Source organism: Pseudophryne corroboree, chromosome 1 (genome assembly GCF_028390025.1).
Source record: "Pseudophryne corroboree isolate aPseCor3 chromosome 1, aPseCor3.hap2, whole genome shotgun sequence".
NCBI lineage: Eukaryota > Metazoa > Chordata > Amphibia > Anura > Myobatrachidae > Pseudophryne > Pseudophryne corroboree.
In genome coordinates, this window is record NC_086444.1 from 972,106,004 (window position 1) to 972,132,248 (window position 26,245).

Sequence of the window (26,245 nt, forward strand, 5' to 3'; positions counted from 1 at the left end):
CTGATTGGCTGAAGAAACCCACTTAGACAGAAGTCAGAGTGGGTTTCTGGCATTCGGGGAAAGGAGTCCCATGTGAAAACATGGGGCCCCTTTCAGTTCGTGGCTCGGGTCTCCGTTTTGTTATTTTATTCAAGTACGTGGATTACAAAAGGATGCTACGAGGAGCCTGGGACCCTGGATCTGGTGAGTAGAATTTTTTCAACAGGTACCCCTTGGATTCTACTGGAGAAGAGGACCGACCTGCGTGTGAACATAAGGTAAGTATGTGTATATGTTTGTGTGGATGTATGTAATAAATCTTTACTTTCAAGGTGTGTGTGTCTTGTGTTTATTTGGGTATTTTTTTAGTAGTAGTACTACAGGTACCAGCGGGCCCGTTTTTCCGCCGCATGCTGGTACTTGTGGTTCTCCAAGTACCAGCATGCGGGGGAGGCTTGCTGGGACTTGTAGTACTGCTACTAAAAACAATATCTTTTCATTTTGACAAAAGGCTATCAGCCCCCCATCCGCAGCCAATTGGATGGGGGGGACAGCCTCGGGCTTCACCCCTGGCCCTTGGGTGGCTGGGGGGGGGACCCCTTGATTGAAGGGGTCCCCACTCCCCCAGGGTACCCCGGCCAGGGGTGACTAGTTGGATTTTTGATGCCACGGCCGCAGGGCACTATATAAAAGTGACCCCCGGCTGTGGCATTATCTGTCCAGCTAGTGGAGCACTGGAGCCCGGTGCTGGTTTTAAAAATACGGGGGACCCCTACTCTTTTTGTCCCCCGTATTTTTGGAACCAGGACTAGGCGCAGAGCCCGATGCTGGTTGCTTAAATATGGGGGAACCCCTGTCATTTTTTTGCCCATATTTTTGCAACCAGGATCGGCTCAAAGAGCCCGTGGCTGGTTATGCTTAGGAGGGGGGAACCCACGCATTTTTTTTTTGTGATTTTACAGGGTTTAATTTAAAAAAAAAAAAAAAAAAAAATGAACCCCAGCACGGATCACACAGATCTGGCCGAGATTCATTTTTAAAAAGTCGGCAGTGTTTTGCTAATCACTGCCGTAAAAATAAAAAAAACACGAATGACATCGACATCGGAGCAAAAGAAAAATCCGAATACGACAGCTTAGTAAATTAGTCGTAATAAATTCAAAAAGTTGCAGTTTTACACTTTCGATGTCATTCGTGATTGAACTTTGACCTGAAACGGGAAAATACGAATCTTAGTAAATTTACCCCAAGGAGTTTTACATAGTTTTAAGTTTATTTGTACGAATCCTAGCATTTGACAGTAGGATTATACAGAATAGATGGCATACTAACTGGTAACTAAAAGCAACAAAACATTTTTATATTTTTCTGTCAAAATAGTATACATTAAAAACTAATTAGAGGATTAGATTGCATTATAATGTACTCTAGCATATTCTCGCACTATGGCCCTCATTCCGAGTTGTTCGCTCGATAGCTGCTTTTAGCAGCATTGCACACGCTAAGCCGCCGCCCTTTGTGAGTGTATCTTAGCTTAGCAGAATTGCGAACGAAAGATTAGCAGAATTGCGATTAGAAATTTCTTAGCAGTTTCTGAGTAGCTCGATACTTACTCCTACACTGCAATCAGTTCAGTCAGTTTCGTTCCTGGTTTGACGTCACAAACACACCCATCGTTCGGCCAGACACTCCCCCGTTTCTCCAGCCACTCCCGCGTTTTTCCCTGAAATGCCTGCGTTTTTCCGCACACTCCCAGAAAACGGACAGTTTCCGCCCAGAAACACCCACTTCCTGTCAATCACACTCCGATCAGCGGAACGATGAAAGATCTTCGTTAGGCCGTGAGTAAAATACCAAACTTTTTTGCTAATTTACTTGGCGCAGGCGCACTGCGTACATTGCGCATGCGCAGTTTGCGACTAACCGCTCCGTAGCAAAAAAAAATAACGAGCGAACAACTTGGAATGACCCCCTATATAATTGTAATAATAATAATAATAAAAGGCTGGTTACATGCAGACATGGCTTTGGTATGGCATGCTCCATACATTTAATATGTGTTATACGACTTCCGGTGGGCGGGGCATCTAGCATGGCCGCATTTTAATTAAGCTCCCAGTGGCAACTTTCTAATCTACCCTCATCCTCCTCCTAATTTCACTTTCCAGCTCGGATCATTTATTGTTGGGAAGGATCTCACAGAGTAGGGGAGATTGATGCCACTTTTGCCCAGGAGCGATCTTTTTACACCGGAGTCAGGCCTTCGAGACGGATGGCCTGTGTAACGGCCTGAGACGCCATTCCCTGCACGTCCCCTGTGGAATAAGGACAGTACCTTTCATTGGTTGTTGCACTGGACCTGGCTTCCCCTGGCTAGCTCCTGGCTGTGGGCTGAGAAAGCGGGGAGAAGCGTGGAGGGTGCGGCGGGGGAGTCCCGCTGCCCACGGTCTCCCTGCTGTGCTTTGTTCTGGCCGCGGTGGTGTGACTGAGGTCTCACTGCGCTGACGGCTCTCCCCTTTCTCACCAGAGGCACAGTGGCTGGCGCATTGGAGCGGTGCTGGCTCCGGTGGTGAGCGCTACTCCCGGCTGGTCTCCTCTTCCCTGTTCCACGTGTGTGGAGCTGGACGGTCCTGGTGGGTGGGAGACTAAAGACCTGACTTGGAGCACTGCTGGGAGCATATGTGGCAGGGTAGTGGCAGGGGGATTCCTCATTATATATCTGCTGGGGGTTCTGGAGGCTGCCATTGTTAGATGCCTGCACTGTCCTCCCTGGACCAGCTGCCGAACTGTCTGATCATCTAAGTGCACCCTCTGTTGCCACGGCCGTAGCTATCTGCTGATACCTGAATTTCCTCCTGGGTGGGTGGTTTGTACCACTGATTGCAAACGCAGCCCGGCTGGTACACCTACTAACCTACTGCCTTACACCGCTGCCGTACCAAGGCTTGCCAGAAGTGGACCTGACACGGACAGGCTTGCGGGGCATCCTCGTGAGGACTTCACCCATCCATTGTCGGATCCTGATGACAGGGAACCCTGACCGCAGGAGTGCGGACGCAGGTTTCTGGAGGGCCTGACTCTGTGTGCTGGGCGATCTACAGTCCCATCAACGCTCCCGGTACTAACACTGTTTGTCTCCCCCTCCACTTTTTACTAACAATCCCCCTTCCTCTCTCTTTCATTACCCCACACTCGGTACCATCCCCCCTCTTGTGTGACCCTCTTCCCTCTCTTGCAATATACCCTCCCCCTTCCTGATTGCAGCTACCCTTACTTTATCCCCCTTTTCTTTTCCCCTACTATAAAAGCAATTGGTACACTGAGTGTGTGCTTGGGTGCCTCTTTCTAGAGTGTGGGACAGATTGGCCGCTTATTTGGGCATTTACAGGACCTTATTTCCCCCACAGTGCTAAAATAGGGGTGTGTCCACACTCCTCATGGACTGTATCGCTACCACTACTGTGATCCCCCACTTTCTCTTTCGTTGAGTCAGCTGCTATACCAGTGGGCAACGCATTGCACCGGCTGGTGCTACTCCTGGACGTCCCACTATCGGAGGAGAGTCCTGACTGCCCGCTGTTCAGTTGCCGGGTCCAGATCTTCTTCATTATTTCTTTAACTACACTATTTTGATCTGTACCAGGAAAGCTAGCAGCGCCACAGATGCAGTATCCAGAATATCAACACTAGTGCCTGAACAATCGTGAAAATTGTTTAAAAAATGTGAGTTCACAGGGCATCAGCTATTTACCTCAGATATATTAAGGTACTGGTATAAGTGCCTATAGAGGAGATTTGTGAACAGAGAATGAGGTATTGAAAGCGACCAATGGTGCTAAAAGATTGTAGCAGAGCAAGGCAGTTATAAAAAAAATTATACAAATGTATTATATACTTACTTTTGGTAAGTGAGGTAAGATCAAGGCAGCTGCCTTGATCTTACCTCACTTACCAAAAGTTAAGATGCTTTTACTCCTCTTTTCCAATTGAATATTTTAAAAAAAAAAACTTTTTTTTTATATTTTATGTCCTAGGTCCTTTTATACATTTTTTTCTGTGTGCAATTTTTTTTTATATTTTAGCTTTATGTCACCTTTTTTTGCAGTTTTTTAACTCAGTTTTGTTTAGTGCTGTATAATATAATAAATTTGTATAATATTTTTTATAACTGCCTTGCTCTGCTACAATCTTTTAGCACCGTTTGTCACTTTCAATACCTCATTCTCCATACACTATTTTGATGTTTGGTTATTTATGTATACTCTGCTCCATGTGCACTATTATTGTATTTATTTATGGGCTCTTATATTTGAGTTCATGTACTCAGTATTTATAATAGATACGTATCTTGAAGCTCTATAAGAGGTTTCTCTGTATATATTAGAGCAATTACTGAAGGAGCAGTGCCATCTAGTGGCTCTCTAGCTGAAGGATCATAAAGTGAATGTATGTTCATCCCACATTTTCCTGATATCTTTAACTATGCCTTCTATTCTGCTGACCTTCGTTAAAGGCTAATTGTGATGTTTGTTATTTTTTTTTTCCCCACCGTGGAATGTATGTGATATTTCTTATTCTTCTCTCGGAGGTTGTATGTGATGTTTGTTATTTTTCTTCAGACACCTGTTTTATTCTTCTCTATATTGCTTGACACTTCAGATTGTTCTATAGTATATATTTCTATATACACCTGTGTCCGCCGTAGCTTACTGCCAGAGAAATTCCCGGGTGTTGCTACTGGTATTTCGGTTGTTATAGGCCATCATTGTGCTGCTTTACGTCGCCCTGCGGCACCTTTCATAATTCTAGATGTAATATCACTGTGTATACAGCTGCGGCTTTCTTTTCTAGTAGGGATGCTGTCCACTTGGACTATGTTCTAAATAATTTGGTTTAATATCACACTGTCACCAGAGTCTCTTATATATCTAATTCTTTTTATCACTGCTATTTGTGACTGTTAATTTGGTGACTTCAGGAGGCACTGATTACTTTATACCTCATCCCCTAGGGTATGGACAAATACCTTGACAAAAACATGCCTCCAAAACAATCATACACCTAATGTAAAGCGGGGAAAGGGAAAGAAGCACCCCCTAAGTTGGGTACGTCTTCTCCCGCTGGTCATGAGGTGGAATCATCTAACTTATCTAGTGATAAAACTCCCCCCTTGACAGCTAAAGAAATTTCAGATTTCCTTATGCCCCTGCTAGACAAACGATTTGATGATCTTCAAGCCCGCTTAGACGCGGGACTGGCTCGCATAGACTCACATGCGACACGCATCTCCACGTTAGAAATGAGAATGAGTGATAATGAAGACCTTGCCCGATCTTGGCCCTCATTCCGAGTTGTTCGCTCGTTAGTGGTTTTCGCAACGGAGCGATTTGTCGCAAACTGCGCATGCGCAATGTTCGCAGTGCGTCTGCGCCAAGTAAATTTGCCAAAAAGTTAGTTATTTTACTCACGGTTTGACGAAGAAATTTCTTCGTTCTGGTGATCAGAGTGTGATTGACAGGAAGTGGGTGTTTCTGGGCGGAAACTGGCCGTTTTATGGGTGTATGCGGAAAAACGCTGCCGTTTCTGGGAAAAACGCGTGAGTGGCTGGAGAAACGGGGGAGTGTCTGGGCAAACGCTGGGTGTGTTTGTGACGTCAAACCAGGACCGAAACTGACTGAACTGATCGCACTGGCAGAGTAAGTCCCGAGCTACTCAGAAACTGCAAAGAAATTTCTATTCGCAATTATGCGAATCTTTCGTTCGCAATTCTGCAAAGCTAAGATTCACTCCCAGTAGGCGGCGGCTTAGCGTGTGCAAAGCTGCTAAAAGCAGCTAGCGAGCGAACAACTCGGAATGAGGGCCCTTGTCAGGAGGAGGTGTCTACACATGGTAAATGCAAACAATTACAGGAAAAAATAGAGGATCTAGACAATAGATCCCGCAGTAACAACCTTATATTTATAGGAATAGCAGAGTCCTTAGCGGACCCAACGCTTTCCTCCTATGTTAACACGGACCTCCACACCTCGCTGGGGATTATAGATGATATTGAGGTCCCAAACATTGAAAGAGCTCATAGGTTGGGAGCAGGGGTGTATCTAGGGCTCTGAGCGCCCCTGGCAAAGTAAAGGACTGGCGCCCCATACCCACCCATATTTGAAATATCGAAGGCGCATATGCCAAAAAAGGGGCGTGGCCACTCAATAGTACCCAAATACAAATTACACCACACAGTCGTATCCCTTACTAACATTTCACAGCACAGCAATGTTCGTTGTTCACGTTATGCTACACAGTAGTACCCCTTATACACATTATGCCACACAGTAGTGCCTATATATCACTGGCGTTTCTATAATGGGTGCAGTGTGTGCAGTGCACACGGGCCCCTGAGTCCAGAGGGAGCCCACACTGCACCCATTTTTTTAATACTCACCCCTCCGGAGTCCCGCGCCGACATCACCGGCGCTGTTAAATCCCTGTGAAAATGGCACAGCAGCCATTTTCATGGAGTTCTGCGCATGCGCAGTAGAGAAATCTCTGGGAAAATTGCCGCTGCGCCATTTTCCCGGAGATCTGCGCATGCGCAGTAGAGTCTGAGCCCTCTAGTGCTCAGACTCTACAGCGCTCCTGAAGAGAGGAGGGGGCACGTACAGAGGAGGCAGCACACGGGCATCCTCCTCTCTTAAAGCGCCCCTGCTATATAGAGACTGAGAGAGAGAGAGAGAGAGAGAGAGAGGAGGAATAGGGGGTGATGAGAGAGAAGGAGAGAAAGGAGGAATAGAGAGACACTGTAGAGAGAGAGGGGAGGAATATGGGGTGTGTGAGAGGAGGAATAAAGGTAGATGGGAGAGAGGTGAGGAATAGTGGGAGATGAGATGGGAGAGAGAGAGAGAGAGAGGAGGAATAGGGGTTGTGAGACGATGGGTGTATTATACACAGTAACAGCCCCCAAAGGACATTTTTATAGACCTTAGAAGCCCTCTCACAGAGAGCCTCAGAGATTACTACAGTTTACAGCATGGAGAACAGCATTGTATACATGATACACACACACACATACATACATACATACATACATACATACATACATGATACAGATATTTCACGCATAAACATACATCACACACACACACAATACATATATATCACACACATCAAACATACATGATGCACACATATGAGACAGACCTGGGCTGGTGATGAGGTACTGGGCCCCACTGGTGTTCTCTTCGGATGTAGGAGGAAGGCAATAACCAACACGAGCTTGGCCAGCCCGAACCAGGCCTTGAGAAAGCGTGGTTCATTCCCCAACAGTAGGGCCACAGTGTTCCTGGGAAAGCGCCGGAGCAGATGTCACACAGACGTCACGGGAGTCCAGCTGCCGGTAAGCCATGCTCTGCTCCGTGAGGAATATGGCTGCGGAGCTGTATCTGGAAGGGCCCCGGAAAGGGAGAGCGCCACCTGCCCCATCCTGCGCTGCACACTCCTGTCTACTTCAGGCCCGCGCATGGGGAGGGAGTTCACCGGGACACACATACATGCCCTGCCGCCGGCAGAATAACAGGTAAAGCCACAGCTGTAAACTCCAGTGGGAGGGTGGGACTATCGGCCGCGGGTGTACGCGATCCGGTGGGAAGAAGGGCTAGCACTTGCGGCAGCTGGTCTGGCAGGGAGGTGTGGAGGGTTACAATCAGCCGCTGGTGTAAGCTCCGGCGAGGGGCTAACACTTGCAGCAGCCAGCCCCGCAGGGGGTTGGGTGGTTTTGGGCAGCCCCAGATGGGACGTGACCCAGCTGAGCGGAGATCATCCCGGGGTCCCGGCAGACCAAACCGCTAGTGGGTCTGGCACCCAACACCCCCCACTTCCTGCTGCACTGACAGCCGCTGTCACTGCAACACTGGTGGCCGCCGGAACACCCCTTCCCGTGCCAGGACACAGAAGTTTTGCTATTGCACCACGCTGGCACCGGCACCCAGGACACATGATGCACCGCTATCCCTGCCCTATTATGCAAATATGCACTCAATTAAGCACGCCTGTCAGTGGGTGGCCCGGGGCCCCTGACACCCGTGGGGCACTAAGTGGATGCTTTGGCTGCCTAGCTGTAAATTCACCACTGAATCTACCTACTGGCCGCGGGTGGCACCGCTGGACAGCGCCCCTCCTCAGCTGGCGCCCCTGGCGAGTGCCATCCTGGCCAATAGGTAGATACGCCCCTGGTTGGGAGCATTGCGGGATGGGACACAGAAGCGTTCTCGACCAGTTATCGCCCGCTATTTAGACTATAGGGCTAAGGAACAAATTTTAGCTGTGTACCGTAAAACCAGGGAATTGCTTGTCAAGGGTCACAAAATCTTGATATTCCAAGATTTTTCAGTAGCAGTGGCTCAGAAAAGAAATTATTCTCTGACGTTTGTTCCTACCTACATAATAAAAACATCCGGCTTGCCCTACTATATCCAGCTACATTGCGGGTCATGGAAAATGGAAACCAAGTGTTTTATACAGACCCAGAGGTGGCGAGGTCATACTTCTTGACACGCAAGTCACCACCCAGATCGCCTAATAGGGTATTGGTCATAGGACCGCCATAGGTCAGGCAGCTTATGTAATCTTGCCTCGGGTGGATATGTGTTGATATTCTATTTCTTTCTTGTTTTTTATTCTTAGCTTTTTCTTTAAAGTATAGCATCCCTTCGTAATACATTTTGTAGTTATTACTGATAGTGTTCAGTGTGCGCACCACTAGGCCTAGTTGGTGCCCACCATGGTTATGGTTGGTAGGAAAATTTTAGAAAATGGTGTTATGAGTCATTATGGTTTATTGTTAACATTTCGAACAGTACAGTTGTGTGTATTTTATGTCACGGTGTTGTTTGTGCTTTTAAAATCCCTGTCGATGTGGAGGCCTTGGGTTGGGGGGGAGCCGCCATCGTGTACCTGGAATTACTGATTATCTGTCAAACATCTCACTGCCCCGTTGGGGTTGGGTAGCCATGCCATCTACAGTTTCTTCCTCGTCTGAGGTCTTGCCCCCGAAATCCATACAATTTATTTCTTGGAATGTTGGTGGTTTAAACTCTCCAGTCAAACGATGATGTGTGGCCACGCACCTCACACGTTCTCACCCAGATGTGATTTTTTTTTTACAAGAAACTCACTGGTTAACAGGGGAAGAAAATGCATTGAAGGCTCCTTGGCTTGGCTCCTGTGTATCTGCTCCCTTTCGCACAAAAGTCAGAGGGGTAGCCATACTTTTCTGAAAAAATCTCCCTGTTACTGTTTTGGCAGAAGTTATTGATCCCGAAGGCAGATATATGATATTGGATGTAGAGCTCTTCCATACTAAATTTACCCTTGTCAACTTGTATGCCCCGAATGTTAACACACATGCATTTATCCAGGACCTCAGTCATGTTCTCCAAAGTAGAATTAACTTTCCCTTGATAGTGGGATGGGATTATAACATGGTAGATGATCCCACAGTTGATAGGCCACTGATCGTACCACGACCCACTGACCCTTATAGTAAACACTTACTGGCATTTCGGGACTCATTAGACCTTTCTGATCCATGGAGATTGCTGCACCCTGCCGACAAAACGCATACTCACTTATCACTAGCCCATGGGACATTGTCTCGTATCGACAAGTTTCTGATTGCCGATGAATTGATCTCTAATGTCGCTGGGGTGGATATACTTGATATATTAATTTCTGATCATGCCCCTGTCACGTTGGCTTTCGCCCATCCTCATATGCACTCAACAGACCATATTTGGCGATTCCCGCAATACCTGGCTGACTCAGAGGACTTTAAGTTATATCTCACATATCATTGGACTAACTATGTTGATGAAAATATAGATTACTGGGACCGACCCGACATCTTTTGGAACGCCTCTAAGGCAGTGATGAGGGGTCATATTATTAGCTACGTCGCTATTAAATGTTGACTATAAACTATTGGCTAAAATAATGGCGTTACGGCTCCAATCCATCCTCCCAGATATCCTCACCACGATGCAAATGGGATTTGTGACCGGTAGACTTGCGGTCAAGGCAATTCACACAGCATTGGCAGCGGTGGCAGCATCCCAATCTCCATGTACAGACTCAAATATGCTCCTTAGCCTCGATGCCAAAAAGGCTTTTGACATGGTCCTGTGGCCTCATTTGTTTGCTGTGTTGGAAAAAAGGGGCTTTGAATCTGACTTTATTAACTATATTCATTATATCTACAATAAACCATCTGCTTCTCTTTTGATAAACGGGATTAGGGGTCAACGGTTCTTTTTGGAAAAGGGCACCCGTCAAGGATGCCCTTTATCGCCACTATTGTTTAATTTAGCTTTTGATCCACTGCTTCGAACATTGCAGGATTGGCCGGCCTTTAGGGGTATAAGAGTGGGCGGGCAGGAAATTAAGTTATCAGCCTTTGCCGATGATATCCTTCTTTATATATCTGACCCCGAACACTCCCAGCTGGTATTCTGACTACCGGCATCCCGAATGCTGGCATTGTATACCCAATGCTTCCATGCTGGATGTGTCTGGTGCAAGTGGCACAGAACTTTTTCCAATGTTTTTAACTTGCCTTTTCATTTCAGTGCTGTTTCTAGTATATAGAAACCCACTGAAATGAATGGGCTACTGAAATGAATGGGAGAAACTACGTTGTTGTTGTTGTTGTTGTTGTTGTTGTTGTTTTTTATTATTATTATTATTATTATTATTATTGTTGATTTATAAGGTGCCACAATACTCCATAACCAAGGACAGTGGGGATACAGAGCATACAGTATATAAAAAAGCATATATACTGTAAGGTAGAAAAAATAAATGTACATGTGAAAACAAAGAGTATAAAGCTCTGCCCATGAGAGAGCTTACAATCATTAGTAAATAAATAAATAAATACAGAAATAAATAAATGAATAAATAAATAAGAAGTAGCCTTGTTTGGAATCCAAGATGGATTTCATATCGGCCATCTTGGATTAAAAAATAAATAGCCTCTTCCCAGGAAGCCAGCTGAGGTGCTGGGAGAAGATGCTGTAGGTAGGAATTGGGGCAACCTCAGGGGTTGGATAGTGCACACCCTGCACACCTCATGTCACAGCTATGGTTCACACTAATGCAAGTGGAAAGTGAGTCTGAGGCATAAATGTGCCAGGTAAATGAATGAAAAAAGAAATCACAATGCTGGTAAAGCCAAGATTATCACAATAGTTATGTACATAGCATGCTCCCATACCAAAGCCAATGGAGTTTTTCAAGCAGGTGCTTAGAAAGCATTGAAATGTAGCAAGCTTTGTCACAAAATGCTTTCCAGAGCACAAATGCATCCTATGCAAATATGAATGCAAATGAGTATGGACATATATGGGCTGATGCAGAGTGATTACTATACCTGGATACATAGCATAAATTTTGCTCTGCACGTGCCCAGGAAAGTGACTGCATGCCTATGAGCCCAGGTTATTCTTCCACTAGGCCCAGGGGCGGCACTTGCTGGGGGGCGACACACAAGGCTGATGAGGTCATGTGATTTTTTTTTTCGTCATTGCGACTTATTTTTAAAATATTTTATTTTGCAGCTTACAGGTTTTGGACAATGGACAGCAAGTTTTGGTCTGGGAGGTTTTAGTGGAACAAGTTTGGAGCTGCTTTGGTGGTTTTGAGGCATCTAGACTGACCCTGAAATGAAAGGGGCAGTGGTGTGTGTGTGTGTGTGTGTGTGTGTGTGTGTGTGTGTGTGTGTGTGTGTGTGTGTGTGTGTGTGTGTGTGTGTGTGTGTGTGTGTGTGTGTGTGTGGTGGTGGGGGATAATGTGACTAGGCTAACACTTCTACAGAGTGTGGTTTCACTCCTTATTTGTATTTAATACACTCCCTCCACAACATGATCAGGCAATTTCAGATGAAGTGAAGGATAATCCTCTATTGTGGTGTACGAGGAAAATTTGGCATCTGCTCCTTCATACACAAGGAATAAAAAACCCTTATAAATGTATACAATTATTCTCCATACGTTACTTGGAGATTCATGATGGCATACAGTAGCTTTGTAGCCCTTATTCTTTGACCATAAAAAGGTTAAATGTTAAACATTTATAGAATTTACGCATAAGGAGACCACTTACATTTTCAGGGACAGTTCAAATGTATCCAATGATAGCAACTTACTAAGTGGCCTTTTTAGAGACCCTACATTATGTCACTGCTGCCATATGGATATTCTCAGCATCAGACTGGGGCATATTTGACACCACAATGGAGGTTCTAGATGGCACTCTTGTAAGCTTTTGCCTTTCCCATATGTTTCTAATTGGATGCAACCCTATTCTCCTGAGTCTGGAATTGTCCCATTGTGAAGAGTTTTTGGTTATAAGTTCAACACAATGCACCAACAACATATAATTAATTATGGGCCTGACTCAAATTTGTAAGAAAAGCAAAAAAAAACAAGTAACTTTGTGTCTGGGACCATGTTTCCATGAAAAGGGAGCAAATACATGTATATATTTTCTGTGCAGGGTAAATACTGGCTCCTTCTGCATATAGCCCACAAATGATAAAAAGCTTTATTCTTACCCTGCAATTTAGATTTAGTTTGAACTAGAGATGAGTGGGTTCAGTTCTCAGAGAACCAAACCCCCCGAACTTCACGTTCTGAGCCAGAATCGGGTCCGGTTCGGGACTTCCCGCCAGACTCAGATCCCAGAACGAGGCAAAACGTCATCATACCGCTGTTGGATTCTCGAGGGCTTTTTATTTCATGTAAACAGCCGCGCATTGCCGCCATTTTCACTCCGGACTTGGAGAGTGAGGGATACAGACCTCTGTCTTTCTCTGTGGGTGGTGGCATCGGGTGGGGTCAGTGTGTGCTCTGTAGGTTGTGCTGTTCCTGTCACTGTGGTGTCCCTGTGATGTTACGGGTGCTGTCCTCGCTGTCACTGGTGTTTCATGTGCTGTTAGGGGTGCTGCAGCTGTATATGGGTGTTGCTGCCCTGGCTGTCACTGTGTTGGAAGGGGACATGGGCACTATCCTCCTGTATGCAGTGAAAATACAGGGGTGCTGGCCCTGTCTTGTGTTCTGTAAAAATTCAGGGGTGCTGTTGTTAAAATAAAAGTACACTGGTCCTGTATGCTGTAAAATACAGGGGTGCTGTTGTTAAAATAAAAGTACACTGGTCCTGTATGCTGTAAAAATAATGGGTGCTGTTGTTAAAATAAAAGTGCACTGAAAATAAAAGTACACTGTTCCTGTATGCTGTAAAAATACAGGGATGCTGTTGTTAAAATAAAAGTATACTGGTCCTGTATACTGTAAAAATACAGGGGTGCTGTTGTTAAAATAAAAGTAAACTGGTCCTGTATGCTGTAAAAATACAGGGGAGTTGTTAAAATACAGGGGTGCTGGCACTGTCCGAGGTTGCGATGTCTAGGCCTGACCTTCACAACACTGTATGGGAAGAGGAGGCTCCTACCACCATTTGCACACCCTCTAAAAGTGCTGGGTAGAGCACCACCAGTCCAGTTGCTGATATTGCGAATAAGGATGTCACTGTAGAAGTACACCAGGATGAGAAGTATATTGGTGTAGCTGGCGCTGAGGAGGAAGTTGACAATGAGGATTCTGATGGTGACGTGGCTTGTTTGAATAAGGCACCAGTGGAGACAGCTGTTGTCCATGGAATGAAAAAGCCCATTGTCATGCCTGGGCAAAATACCAAAAAATACACCTTTTCGGTGTGGAATTACTGTATTTCTCCACAAATCCAGACAATAGGTGTAAAGCCATGTGTTGCCTTTGTCAATCCATAATAAGTAGGGGTAAGGAAGTTAACCACCTTGGAGCATCCTCCCTTATACTCACCTGCAGCACAAGTCATTGTCAAGTTCAGAAACTTTGGGTAAGCAGTCCACTGACACCTAAATGATGTGGTTTGTTTGAATATTTTTTCTCTGTGAGGATGAGGATGTAAACACTAATGGGGGGGAGTCTGAGGATGACAGTCGTGTGGCAGACCCTGTCGCTGAAATGATTGGTTTGTTAAAGTGTGCATGTCCTGTTTATACAAAATAAGGGAGGGTGGGCCCAAGGACAATTCCATCTTGCACGTCTTTCCTTTGCCGCATCATTCCAGGAATGCTGCCCTATATGGGGTGCTGCCCCTCTGCCCTATCAGTCCAGGGGTGGTGCCCCACTGCCATTTAAGTCCAGGGGTACTGTTGTCTGTCTGTTGTGCTGTGTAATTCTCTATGGGTTTTGAGGAATTGGGGATGACTCCGCACTAGTCTACCGTGGATACATAATTTATTAATTAATCAAAACCAGCAATTCATATTTTGTGTGGCTAATTGCTCACTATTAAACCTGCTGGTGGTGCACCAAAGAGTCAGTTATCATTTAGAGTACAAAGGAAGAAGAAAGAAGACTCTTGGTTTGGTGCACTCTTGAAAAAAAGATGTATGTCAGTATGAATTATGATAGAAACATAAAATATAACTTTTATTAGGAACAATAAAATATAATCTCCTCACAGATAACAATTAAAATTTAAATAGTACTGATGAATATCAGTGTAACTCTGAGCGGCAGTGGTGACGGGAATGAATAACCGGTGTGAATATTCCTAAATTGGATTATTCTGCACAACCTATATAGACTAATGCTGTTTTGTGCTGTTGGTTATTATAATTGTTCACACACAAGGTATAGATCAAATTATATCAAGAAAAAGGGGATTCTCAAGATCACATTCTTTATCTAGCAATAAAGGGTTAAAGAGCTGATGAGTTGGCCACCAATAGTAAGTGTGGAGAAGAGTATAGTGACAGAGTGAATCTGCTGTCAATGTTAGACCAGAGTGTTCCCAAATTTCCAGCCTACTATACCGGGTATTCCCAGGCGGTCTCCCGCTTGGTACTGACTCGGCCCTATACTGTATAGCTTCCAAGATCGGATGAGATTGGGCACTTGCAGTATGGTGTGATAGTAGGTCAAAGGAGTACTGATTGCCTTCTCTCCAGAATCATTGATGAGAGTTCAAGAAACAATAGAGATATTGAGAGAAATAGAGCGGGATCTGCTGTTGGCGTTAGGCAGTAGGATAAGCCTACCAGTTGGGAAACTGCCGTAGGTGAAATTACTGGATCACCAATGAGAGTCCCTGAAAGGAAATATTGAGGGGGTGTTCTCTGATGTACCTAGTGGCGGTGAAGAAACTCACACATGGCCCAGCCTGAGGACTGGGGGTGAAATATTAAAGCTTATTGCGGCTGGTACCGGTTAGAACACAACTGTTCATGTAATTATTATACTGAGACACTGAAAGGTTAAGAGCAACCTTGATAGATAGGTATTGGGACATAGGGTCCAATGGACAGAATTAGCTGGTATCAGTTCCCCTAATAGGGAAGCGATTGTGATTATACCAATAGTGCGGTAATTAGACGTAAGGTGATAGGCCACTGGCCTTGCGGGCGAGCTTGCTCGTACCTGCTTGTTAGCGACATCATACACAGGGCTTCATCCTCCTGCCTAACTATTGTCACCCAGCGCCCCAGGCCCAACTGATCTGTCTTTGACCTGTGTATTTTGTGAAGTACTCTATCCTTTTCCACCACCACGTTACCCGCAAGGAGTCCCGAAACCTTGGAACTCTTGGCGCTAGCTACCAACTCCCCTGCTCTGAACGCTACGAAAAATGCGAGGGAAAACGTGAGGTGGAAGAGCCCCATCTCGTACTCATCTAACGCAATGCGCTTGACCACCCCAATTAAAGCTTTAAGCAGTGGGCGACCGATGGGCCTACGAGTATCACCTGGTGGTGCTTGCTCCCTCGTCCAACCCTTTAGCGCCTTTGACAACAAAAATTACTTTGTGGGGTCTTCTGACCCTTCCAGCTTCGAGAAGTATGCTATACCCACTAATGCTGCTGACATGGCCGCTTTCATTCCCTCTTGCTTCTTCCTAAATTTATCATCGTACTGTCTCCACACCCATGCTATTGCTGTCATGTACTGTTCATGCTATGTATCATGTGCATGTAGCGGAGGATGTTCATAGCTTCGCTCGGCCTGGATTCTATATAGCAGGCTGCAAACACGTACATACCCTCATACCCAATGCGCATAATCTCTCCGCGCCTCCTCTGCCGCTGGGCCCGCTGCCTTAGCTGCATCCAGGCTGTGCTTTGCGTCCTCCGTCATTGCGAAGACGTCTATGAATTTTCCTTTGCGTATGCCTTCTTTCACCTTTGGCCTAACACCCCTCCAAAATTGCTGTGTTGGCGCAGTGCACCATACTTTCCTGAGCCTCTACCCCTGACTCCCCTTGCTTTTTACCTGTGTCTTTGCTACGCTTTTTGCTACTCCGCTTGCGTTTAAAGTACTTCCCAAACTGGTGCCGCCTTTTGGCAGAACTAGATGAGTCGCTAGAATCAGTATATGAAGCGCTACTGCTTGAGGAAGACTCATGCTCACCTGCTCCTGATGTCGATGGCGCCGGCCCAGCTTTCTCTGTTGATTCCTTCTGTCCCCCGTCGAGCGGCACGCCCACCGCGACTTGCACCGACGATGCCCTGTCCGCCGACTGGCTGTGCTCTCCCGATTCTATGCCGATTACCGGAGGCTGCAAGCTTGAAGCAGGAATAGGTGAAGTAACCGCCGTTTGCGTAGGAGGCAGCCTTGGTGAGGGCTGTTGGGTCACTGCTGGCAGTTGGTGGGGCAGGGCTACAAGGTGTTGCTGCGGCCTGGGAACCGTAGGGGTGGGCGGTACGCCCGGTGGAGTGGGGGTGGGTGGTATGGGTTGGCTGCAGAAAGCGGGGTACTGGCTTGCGCCAGCGTAGAATTGCGGGGGGTATGCTGTCTGCTGATACCAAGAGGGGTGTGCTGGGGGGGCCAGTAGTTTGCCCATTGTGAGTAGTGGGCTGGAAGAGGTGCTGGCCTGCTTGCCACCCGGGTGGGTGAGCTGTAATATGCTGCCCCCACCCTCCTTCCAGCGCTCCCACTGAGGGAGCTGATAGTTGTGTATGCTGTGTGCCCACAGCATGCACGGCCTGCATGGCGGGGGTCTGGCTGCTGCAAGAAAGCTGGGGTGGGAAGGGCTGACTTAGCCCCATGGTGTCCCAATGCTGTACTTGGCGGTGTGGTGATCTGGAGCTCTGGACACGGCGGGAGTAACAAGGCCGTCGGGGCCGGGGGGAGTGTTCGCTGCAGCTCATCATAGCATGTGATGAGGTCACACTGCAGGGGAGGGGGGTGCTGGAGTGTTAGTGCGGCTGGGCTCCGGCGTGATGAGCCCCGACTCTGCCCCGCCGCACATTAACCAAGACTGCAGGAGGGAACCGAGGCCCACTCCGGCTGCCACAGCCGCCGCACTGAGCCGCGCCGTGCGGGGGCTGGTGTTGGGCCGCGCAGGTGCATCGCGGGCTGGAGTGGACGGGGGGCCATCTGCCTGAATAAGGCGCCTGGGAGGGGGCACCTGCCTTTTTGGCCTAAGCATGCTGGTTGGTATTCACCGCAAGTGTGTGGGAAGCGATGCACACGGGGGGTTGTGCGGGCTGGCCAGGGGGAACAGGGGCACGGGGCGGGTGTGAGAAGTAACTTGGGTTTGGGTGCACAACCCTGCCTATTCTGTGCTTGTGGAGGGGGGTAGAAAGCAAAATTGATACTTAACATGCTTCCTGGATTCCTGGACGGTGTCTTCCTGTATTCTGGCCACACAAAGAGAAAGCAGGCTGCCTTCCCAGACCTTCTGTATCCCCCTAGGTAACTCTCCTCCCCCTTATCCCATAGGATGCTTGCTCTGTGCTATCTCTCCTTCCTGCACTCCCCCTCCCTCTCCTCCCCCTCTCCTAGACCCTGCACCCGGCTTCTTTCCACAAAAACCCAGGACGCTTATTTTTTCTCTGACCTATTCGGTACTCGAATTCTTTAAAACCGGCCAGCATTAGCATAAAGACACAGATGTGGCTGCAGCAAAACACATAGCCACATCTGTGTGCGACTAAGAATCAGCCCCATAATGTGCAGGAAAAGGGACATGATGTAGTTTGCACATACACTGACAATTGTGTCAAAACCTTGCGTGCCATATTTCTGAGCAACAATTCCCTCCATGACACTTTTATAGCCAAATCCACAGTTCAGAAGACTTTACACTCGATATTACAAGCTTTCTTTTATTTTATTACCAGAAAGATTGCTTTTTATACAACTCTATAAAAATTCACACTGATGCAAAACCTAAAAACAAGGGAAAGCAGGAGGAAAAGTAAATATAAATAAAATTGATTATTTATATACTTTTTCCTTTAGGGCAGCTGGAAGCGTGTGCTAAATACATAGAAACTCTGTCACCCATAAAGAACAATAGAAGCTCTCCAAGGTGCTGTTTCCAATACAGTGGGTACAAGGCAAGTTACTGTTGCCCTTTACAACTGCTTATAAAGAAAATAAACAGTATAATATTCTGTACACCTAATACTTCAAAGACAAGTCAATAATAAAAGTGTTTTACAAATAAATTACCTGGACAAAACCCCATGTACAATACACACCCATGCATCACAATACAGATTCATAAATTAAAAAATGAATGTAGAAAATAACACATAACTATAAAAATATTAAACATGAAATAACAAGATCATTTATATGTATGTGCATGTGTGTACGTGTATATGTAGTGTACAGTACTTAGTTAATAATATTGTATATAACAAAGCAGCAACTGAATGGTGTATAAATTTGCAGTACACCACACCTCAGCAAGTATATTACATTTACATGACATATAATCTCACTTTTTAATATATTTCGGTACAATACTGTATGTTGTTTATAAAAAGAAAAGCATAAAATCCCCAATATTTCTTCACTGTAAGAGTACAACTTAGAAGCTCTCTTGCTATAAGGGGGGAGACACCTTAGACTGTACACCTCAATTCCAAACATAATAAGAGGTGCTATCATGCTGAAGCTTGTAGTTCCACACAGAAAGAAAGAAATGCACACTCTATAGTACTAAGCACTGCTAATCAGAACAATTATTAAACAAATCTGCCATATACAGTATGTCTCCTAACCAAGCAGAATCTAAAGACTTTATACTCAGTGCCCTGATTGCTTTGTGCTTTGTTAATAACCCCTTCTGTTATTATTCCCAAGTGGTTATTCCTGAAATGTGTGATAGAATTAAGGCTGACATACTGTAGCTAGACAGCAACACATAAAAAGAAAATGCAGGTGCACACTCTATAGTACTAAGCACTGCTAATTTAGAATAATTATAATATATTCTGCAATCTAACATAGAGCAAAACTGAGGTGCTTAGTATAAATTGTGGCCAAAAAGATGGGCCCACCAATAGCAATCAGGTGATCTCATCTGCAGGCTCTCTATGAGGTGGATGTGTTCTGCTGCACTTCTGATTTATACCTGTTCCAGAAGTTTCATACATGACTTTAAGGCAATGGGAAAATGTTTCCTGCAATCCACCAAGACTTTGTGCAATCCATGCATATTGTAATGTGGTGAGTGGTCTATTGACATAAAGCTGTAAAATGTGGCCCCTACGGAGTGGTGTAAGTTTTGATGGTGCAACCAAGTGGGTGTCTCAGTCCTTGGACATTCAGCGCAGGTACATTAGGGAAGCAGGGCCGTCTTTTTGTATGGGCTCAATGGGCAGTTGCCCAAGGGCCCCAGGAGTATAAGGGTCCTAGGATGATAGCTGAGGGTCCCCTTTTTTCATGGGTGCCAGATTTTTGATAATCGACCCTTGGCAACTTATTATATCCGACATCAATGCAGTGGTATCAATCTGAGCCTGTTAATTGCTCTTCCGAGCCAGATAACTCGGGTTCTGTCTGACACACAGTTTTTCTGAGGGTATACTCCAAAATCTGGGACTCTCCCCTTTTGGTGGACACTGGCAGCTTGTCTCTACTATGCTTAGAAACTAGAAATATCCGCCTTCCAGCAGCTGCTCTCTGCTCCAGCTCCACACTCCTGGTATGCAGTTTTATGGATGCTCTGGCTTCTGATCTCTGATCCCCAAGTCCCCAGTACCTCCTGAAAGGTGGGACTCTCTAGTTTTTATCCCATTGAAGCTAAGAAGTCTATATTCACAAACTGGAAATATCTGCAGTCAAGCAAGCTGCCCTCTAAACAGAAAATTATGGATATTAAGCCTACCCCACTATCCACCCCTCCCCTGCATACTAAACACCCCCTTCCACCCTGGAAGTCATGTACCAGGGTCCCTTCATTCAGCCCAATGCCCCCTTCTACAGTTTAGTGTTCTCTCTCCCACCCTATCTCCTGCCTTCTGTGAGGTAAAGGAGTAATTAGCAGAAATTACTACACCAGGTCCTACATGCTGAGCGGAAGATAGAACACCCCCCTACCACCCGCGAGACATCAAAACTACCGCTGATAGAACACCCCACCCTTACCGCTGGAATATGGGTAGGGGCCCCAGTGGATTGCTTTGTCCAGGGGGCAACACTGCTGTTAAGACTGTCCTGTAGGGAAGGACTTGTAGCTGCACAATATTTGCATGCAGTCTCAGAAGCAACACCTGCAAAAATACACACAGTGTCCAACTCAGAATCAGGCCCTCATAGTATATACCTAAAAAGTTTCAATGTAGTATACCACATAGTATACCTAAAATGTTTCCACGTAGTATACCAGACAGGGAGATGTACTAATCCTTGAAAATGATACATTTGACGGTCAACAAAGTACCAGCCAATCAGCTCCTACTGTAACTGCCATGTTACAGGCTGGGTTTGAAAAATGACAGCTAGGAGCTGGTTGGTTGGTACTTTATCATCGTGCAATTTATCACTTTTCAAGGCTTAGTACATCTGGCCCACAATACCTAAAAAGGTTTCCACTTAGTATTAGTGATGAGCGGGTTCGGTTTCTCGGAAACCGAACCCCCCCCGAACTTCACCCTTTTTACACGGGTCCGAGCCATACTCGGATTCTCCCGTATGGCTCGGATAACCCGAGCACGCCCGAACGTCATCATCCCGCTGTCGGATTCTCGCGAGATTCGGATTCTATATAAGCAGCCGCGCGTCACCGCCATTTTCACTCGTGCATTGGAAATGTTAGGGAGAGGACGTGGCTGGTGTCCTCTCCGTTTATGTTGATGCATTGCAAATATTTTGTGCTTGCTTATTACTTAATTGTGGGGACTGGGAAGCAGCTGTATATAGGAGGAGTACAGTGCAGAGTTTTGCTGACAGTGACCACCAGTAATACATTGTCTGCCTGAAAAACACTCCATATCTGTGCTCAGTGTGCTGCATATATCTGTGCTCACACTGCTTAATTGTGGGGACTGGGGAGCAGCTGTATTATATAGCAGGAGTACAGTGCAGAGTTTTGCTGACAGTGACCACCAGTATACGTTGTCTGCCTGAAAAACACTCCATATCTGTGCTCAGTGTGCTGCTTTATTGTGGGGACTGGGGACCACCAGTATAATATTATATAGGAGGAGTACAGTGCAGAGTTTTGCTGACCAGTGACCACCAGTATATAATATATAGCATTACGGTACAGCAGGCCACTGCTGTACCTACCTCAGTGTAGTCATTAAGTATACTATCCATCTACATTCTATACCTGTGGTGCATTTTAGTTTTGCAGTTTGCTGACACAGTGACCACCAGTATACTATATATAGCAGTACGGTACGGAAGGCCACTGCTGTACCTACCTCTGTGTCGTCATTAAGTATACTATCCATCTACATTCTATACCTGTGGTGCATTTTAGTTTTGCAGTTTGCTGACACAGTGACCACCAGTATATATAGCAGTACGGTACGGAAGGCCACTGCTGTACCTACCTCTGTGTCGTCATTAAGTATACTATCCATCTACATTCTATACCTGTGGTGCATTTTAGTTTTGCAGTTTGCTGACACAGTGACCACCAGTTTACTATATATAGCAGTACGGTATGGAAGGCCACTGCTGTGCCTACCTCTGTGTCGTCATTAAGTATACTATCCATCTACATTCCATACCTGTGGTGCATTTCAGTTTTGCAGTTTGCTGACACAGTGACCACCAGTATACTATATATAGCAGTACGGTACGGAAAGGCCACTGCTGTACCTACCTCTGTGTCGTCATTAAGTATACTATCCATCTACATTCTATACCTGTGGTGCATTTTAGTTTTGCAGTTTGCTGACACAGTGACCACCAGTATACTATATATAGCAGTACGGTACAGAAGGCCACTGCTCTACCTACCTCTGTGTCGTCAAGTATACTATCCATCTAGATTCTATACCTGTGGTGCATTTTAGTTTTGCAGTTTGCTGACAGTGACCACCAGTATATATAGCAGTACGGTACGGAAGGCCACTGCTCTACCTACCTCTGTGTCGTCAAGTATACTATCCATCCATACCTGTGGTGCATTTCAGTTGTGCGCAGTATATATAGTAGTAGGCCATTGCTATTGATACTGGCATATTATTCCACACATTAAAAAATGGAGAACAAAAATGTGGAGGTTAAAATAGGGAAAGATCAAGATCCACTTCCACCTCGTGCTGAAGCTGCTGCCACTAGTCATGGCCGAGATGATGAAATGCCATCAACGTCGTCTGCCAAGGCCGATGCCCAATGTCATAGTAGAGAGCATGTAAAATCCAAAAAACAAAAGTTCAGTAAAATGACCCAAAAATCAAAATTGAAAGCATCTGATGAGAAGCGTAAACTTGCCAATATGCCATTTACGACATGGAGTGGCAAGGAACGGCTGAGGCCCTGGGCTATGTTCATGGCTAGTGGTTCAGATTCACATGAGGATGGAAGCACTAATCCTCTCGCTAGAAAAATTAAAAGACTTAAGCTGGCAAAAGCACAGCAAAGAACTGTGCGTTCTTCTAAATCACAAATCCCCAAGGAGAGTCCAATTGTGTCCATTGCGATGCCTGACCTTCCCAACACTGGACGGGAAGAGCTTGGGCCTTCCACCATTTGCACGCTCCCTGCAAGTGCTGGAAGGAGCACCCGCAGTCCAGTTCCTGATAGTCAAATTGAAGATGTCACTGTTGAAGTACACCAGGATGAGGATATGGGTGTTGCTGGCGCTGGGGAGGAAATTGACAAGGAGGATTCTGATGGTGAGGTGGTTTGTTTAAGTCAGGCACCCGGGAAGACACCTGTTGTCCGTGGGACGAATAAGGCCATTGACATGCCTGGTCAAAATACAAAAAAAAATCAGGTGTCAAGCCGTGTGTTGCCTTTGTCAAGCTGTAATAAGTAGGGGTAAGGACGTTAACCACCTCGGAACATCCTCCCTTATACGTCACCTGCAGCGCATTCATCATAAGTCAGTGACAAGTTCAAAAACTTTGGATGACAGCGGAAGCAGTCCACTGACCACTAAATCCCTTCCTCTTGTAACCAAGCTCCTGCAAACCACACCACCAACTCCCTCAGTGTCAATTTCCTCCTTACCCAGGAAAGCCAATAGTTCTGCAGGCCATGTCACTGGCAAGTCTGACGAGTCCTCTCCTGCCTGGGATTCCTCCGATGCATCCTTGAGTGTAACGCCTACTGCTGCTGGCGCTGCTGTTGTAGCTGCTGGGAGTCGATCGTCATCCCAGAGGGGAAGTCGGAAGACCACTTGTACTACTTCCAGTAAGCAATTGACTGTCCAACAGTCCTTTGCGAGGAAGATGAAATATCACAGCCAGGGCCGGTGCTAGGGTGTTCGGCGCCCCCCTGCAAACTATAAATTTGCGCCCTCCCATACTTTACAAAGGGACAGCGCACACAATGCTTTTACACATAATTCTCCCTATAGTAGTGCCGCTTACACACATAACGCCCCCTGTGGGACATGTTCCACTTATACACAACGTCCACTGTAGTAGTGGCACTTACACACGTAACTTCCCCTACAGCAGTGACGCTTACACACGTAACACCCCCTGCAACAGTGACGCTTACACACATAACGCCCCCTGTACCAGTGACGCTTACATACGTAACGCCCCCTATACCAGTGACGCTTACACACGTAACGCCCACTGTACCAGTGACACTTACACACGTAACGTCCCCTGTACCAGTGACGCTTACACTCGTAACGCCCCCTGTACCAGTGCTGCTTACACACATAACGCCCCCTGTACCAGTGACGCTTACATACGTAACGCCCCCTGTACCAGTGACGCTTACACACGTAACGCCCACTGTACCAGTGCTGCTTACACACGTAATGTCCCCTGTACCAGTTACGCTTACACACGTAACGCCCACTGTACCAGTGCTGCTTACACACGTAACGTCCCCTGTACCAGTGACGCTTACACACATAACGCCCCCTTTACCAGTGCCGCTTACACACGTAACGCTCCCTGTACCAGTGACGCTTACACTCGCAACACTACCTGCAGCAGTGCCGCTTACACAGGCAGCGCCCCCTATACCAGTGACGCCTGCACACGCAACGCTCCCTGTAGCAGTGATGCTTACACACATAACGCCCCCTGTACCAGTGACGCTTACACACGTAACGCCCACTGTACCAGTGCTGCTTACACACGTAACGTCCCCTGTACCAGTGACGCTTACACACGTAACGCCCACTGTACCAGTGCTGCTTACACACGTAACGTCCCCTGTACCAGTGACGCTTACACACGTAACGCCCCCTTTACCAGTGCCGCTTACACACGTAACGCTCCCTGTACCAGTGACGCTTACACTCGCAACACTACCTGCAGCAGTGCCGCTTACACAGGCAGCGCCCCCTATACCAGTGACGCCTGCACACGCAACGCTCCCTGTAGCAGTGATGCTTACACACATAACGCCCCCTGTACCAGTGACGCCTGCACACGCAACGCTCCCTGTAGCAGTGATGCTTACACACGCAATGCCCCCTTTACCAGTGCCGCTTACACACGTAACGCTCCCTGTACCAGTGACACTTACACTCGCAACACTACCTGCAGCAGTGCCGCTTACACAGGCAGCGCCCCCTATACCAGTGACGCCTGCACACGCAACGCTCCCTGTAGCAGTGATGCTTACACACGTAACGCCCCCTGTACCGGTGACGCCTGCACACGCAACGCTCCCTGTAGCAGTGATGCTTACACACGTAACGCCCCCTGTACCAGTGACGCCTGCACACGCAACACTCCCTGTAGCAGTGATGCTTACACACGTAATGCCCCCTGTACCAGTGACGCTTACACACGCAACGCCCCCCTGTACCAGTGACGCTTACACACGTAATGCCCCCTGTACCAGTGACGCTTATACAAGATGCAACGCCCCCCTGTACCAGTGATGCTTACACACGTAATACCCCCTGTACCAGTGACGCTTATACAAGATGCAACGCCCCCTGTACCAGTGACGCTTACACACATATACACAGTGCCCCCCACATTACACCCAGCACATGACATTACACCCAGCACATGACATTATACACAGCCCCCCCATATTACACCCAGCACATGACATTATAACAGCCCCCCCATATTACACCCAGCACATGACACTATACACAGCCCCCCCATATTACACCCAGCACATGGCATTAGACACAGCCCCCCCATATTACACCCTACACATGACACTATACACAGCACACATACCCCCCTCCCCTATATTACACTCTGTACCAGCTTACATATTATTATACACCCCTTCCCCTTCCATATTACACCCAGTGCATATACACCCAGTGCCACAGTACATAGAGCTGACCTAAGGACAGTGTGGGAGGGAACACCCAGTGAGAGCCGAGGAGCTGCTGCTGCTGGGCTGATGATACACACTGCTGAGTGTGGTGGGAGGGGCCAGCCACAGGGAAGCAAAGCCCTGCTTCGTTCAGACGGCATCTCAGTGTACACACTGGCTGCCTTGAAGTCTCCCGTGAAGGCCCCGCCCCCCGCCCTCTCCGGACTTGTAGCGGGAGGGCTGACAAGGTTTGCGACACACACCTACTGTCAGGGGGGAGGTAGGGGGAAGCATCATGCTGCCGGCCCTGCTGCCTGTCAAACAGTGTGACAGGCACAGCAGCCAGCAGCAGCAGTAGGGGCCCAGGCGCAGCAGCGGGGATGCAAAGCAGGTAGGCGCCTCTCCAATCCTGGCGCCTACCTGCTTTGCATCCCTTTGCTGAGCGGGTAGCGCCGGGCCTGATCACAGCAGTCATCCTGCTGCAAAGCAGATAACTCAGGCCTTGGCAGC

At 46.9% G+C, this 26,245-nt stretch overlaps 1 pseudogene; it reads right to left on the bottom strand.

Annotated features, from left to right (window-relative positions):
* Nucleotides 1-14,872: 14,872 nt before the first annotated feature.
* Nucleotides 14,873-14,990, bottom strand: LOC134937696 (5S ribosomal RNA; annotated as a pseudogene).
* Nucleotides 14,991-26,245: the final 11,255 nt, after the last annotated feature.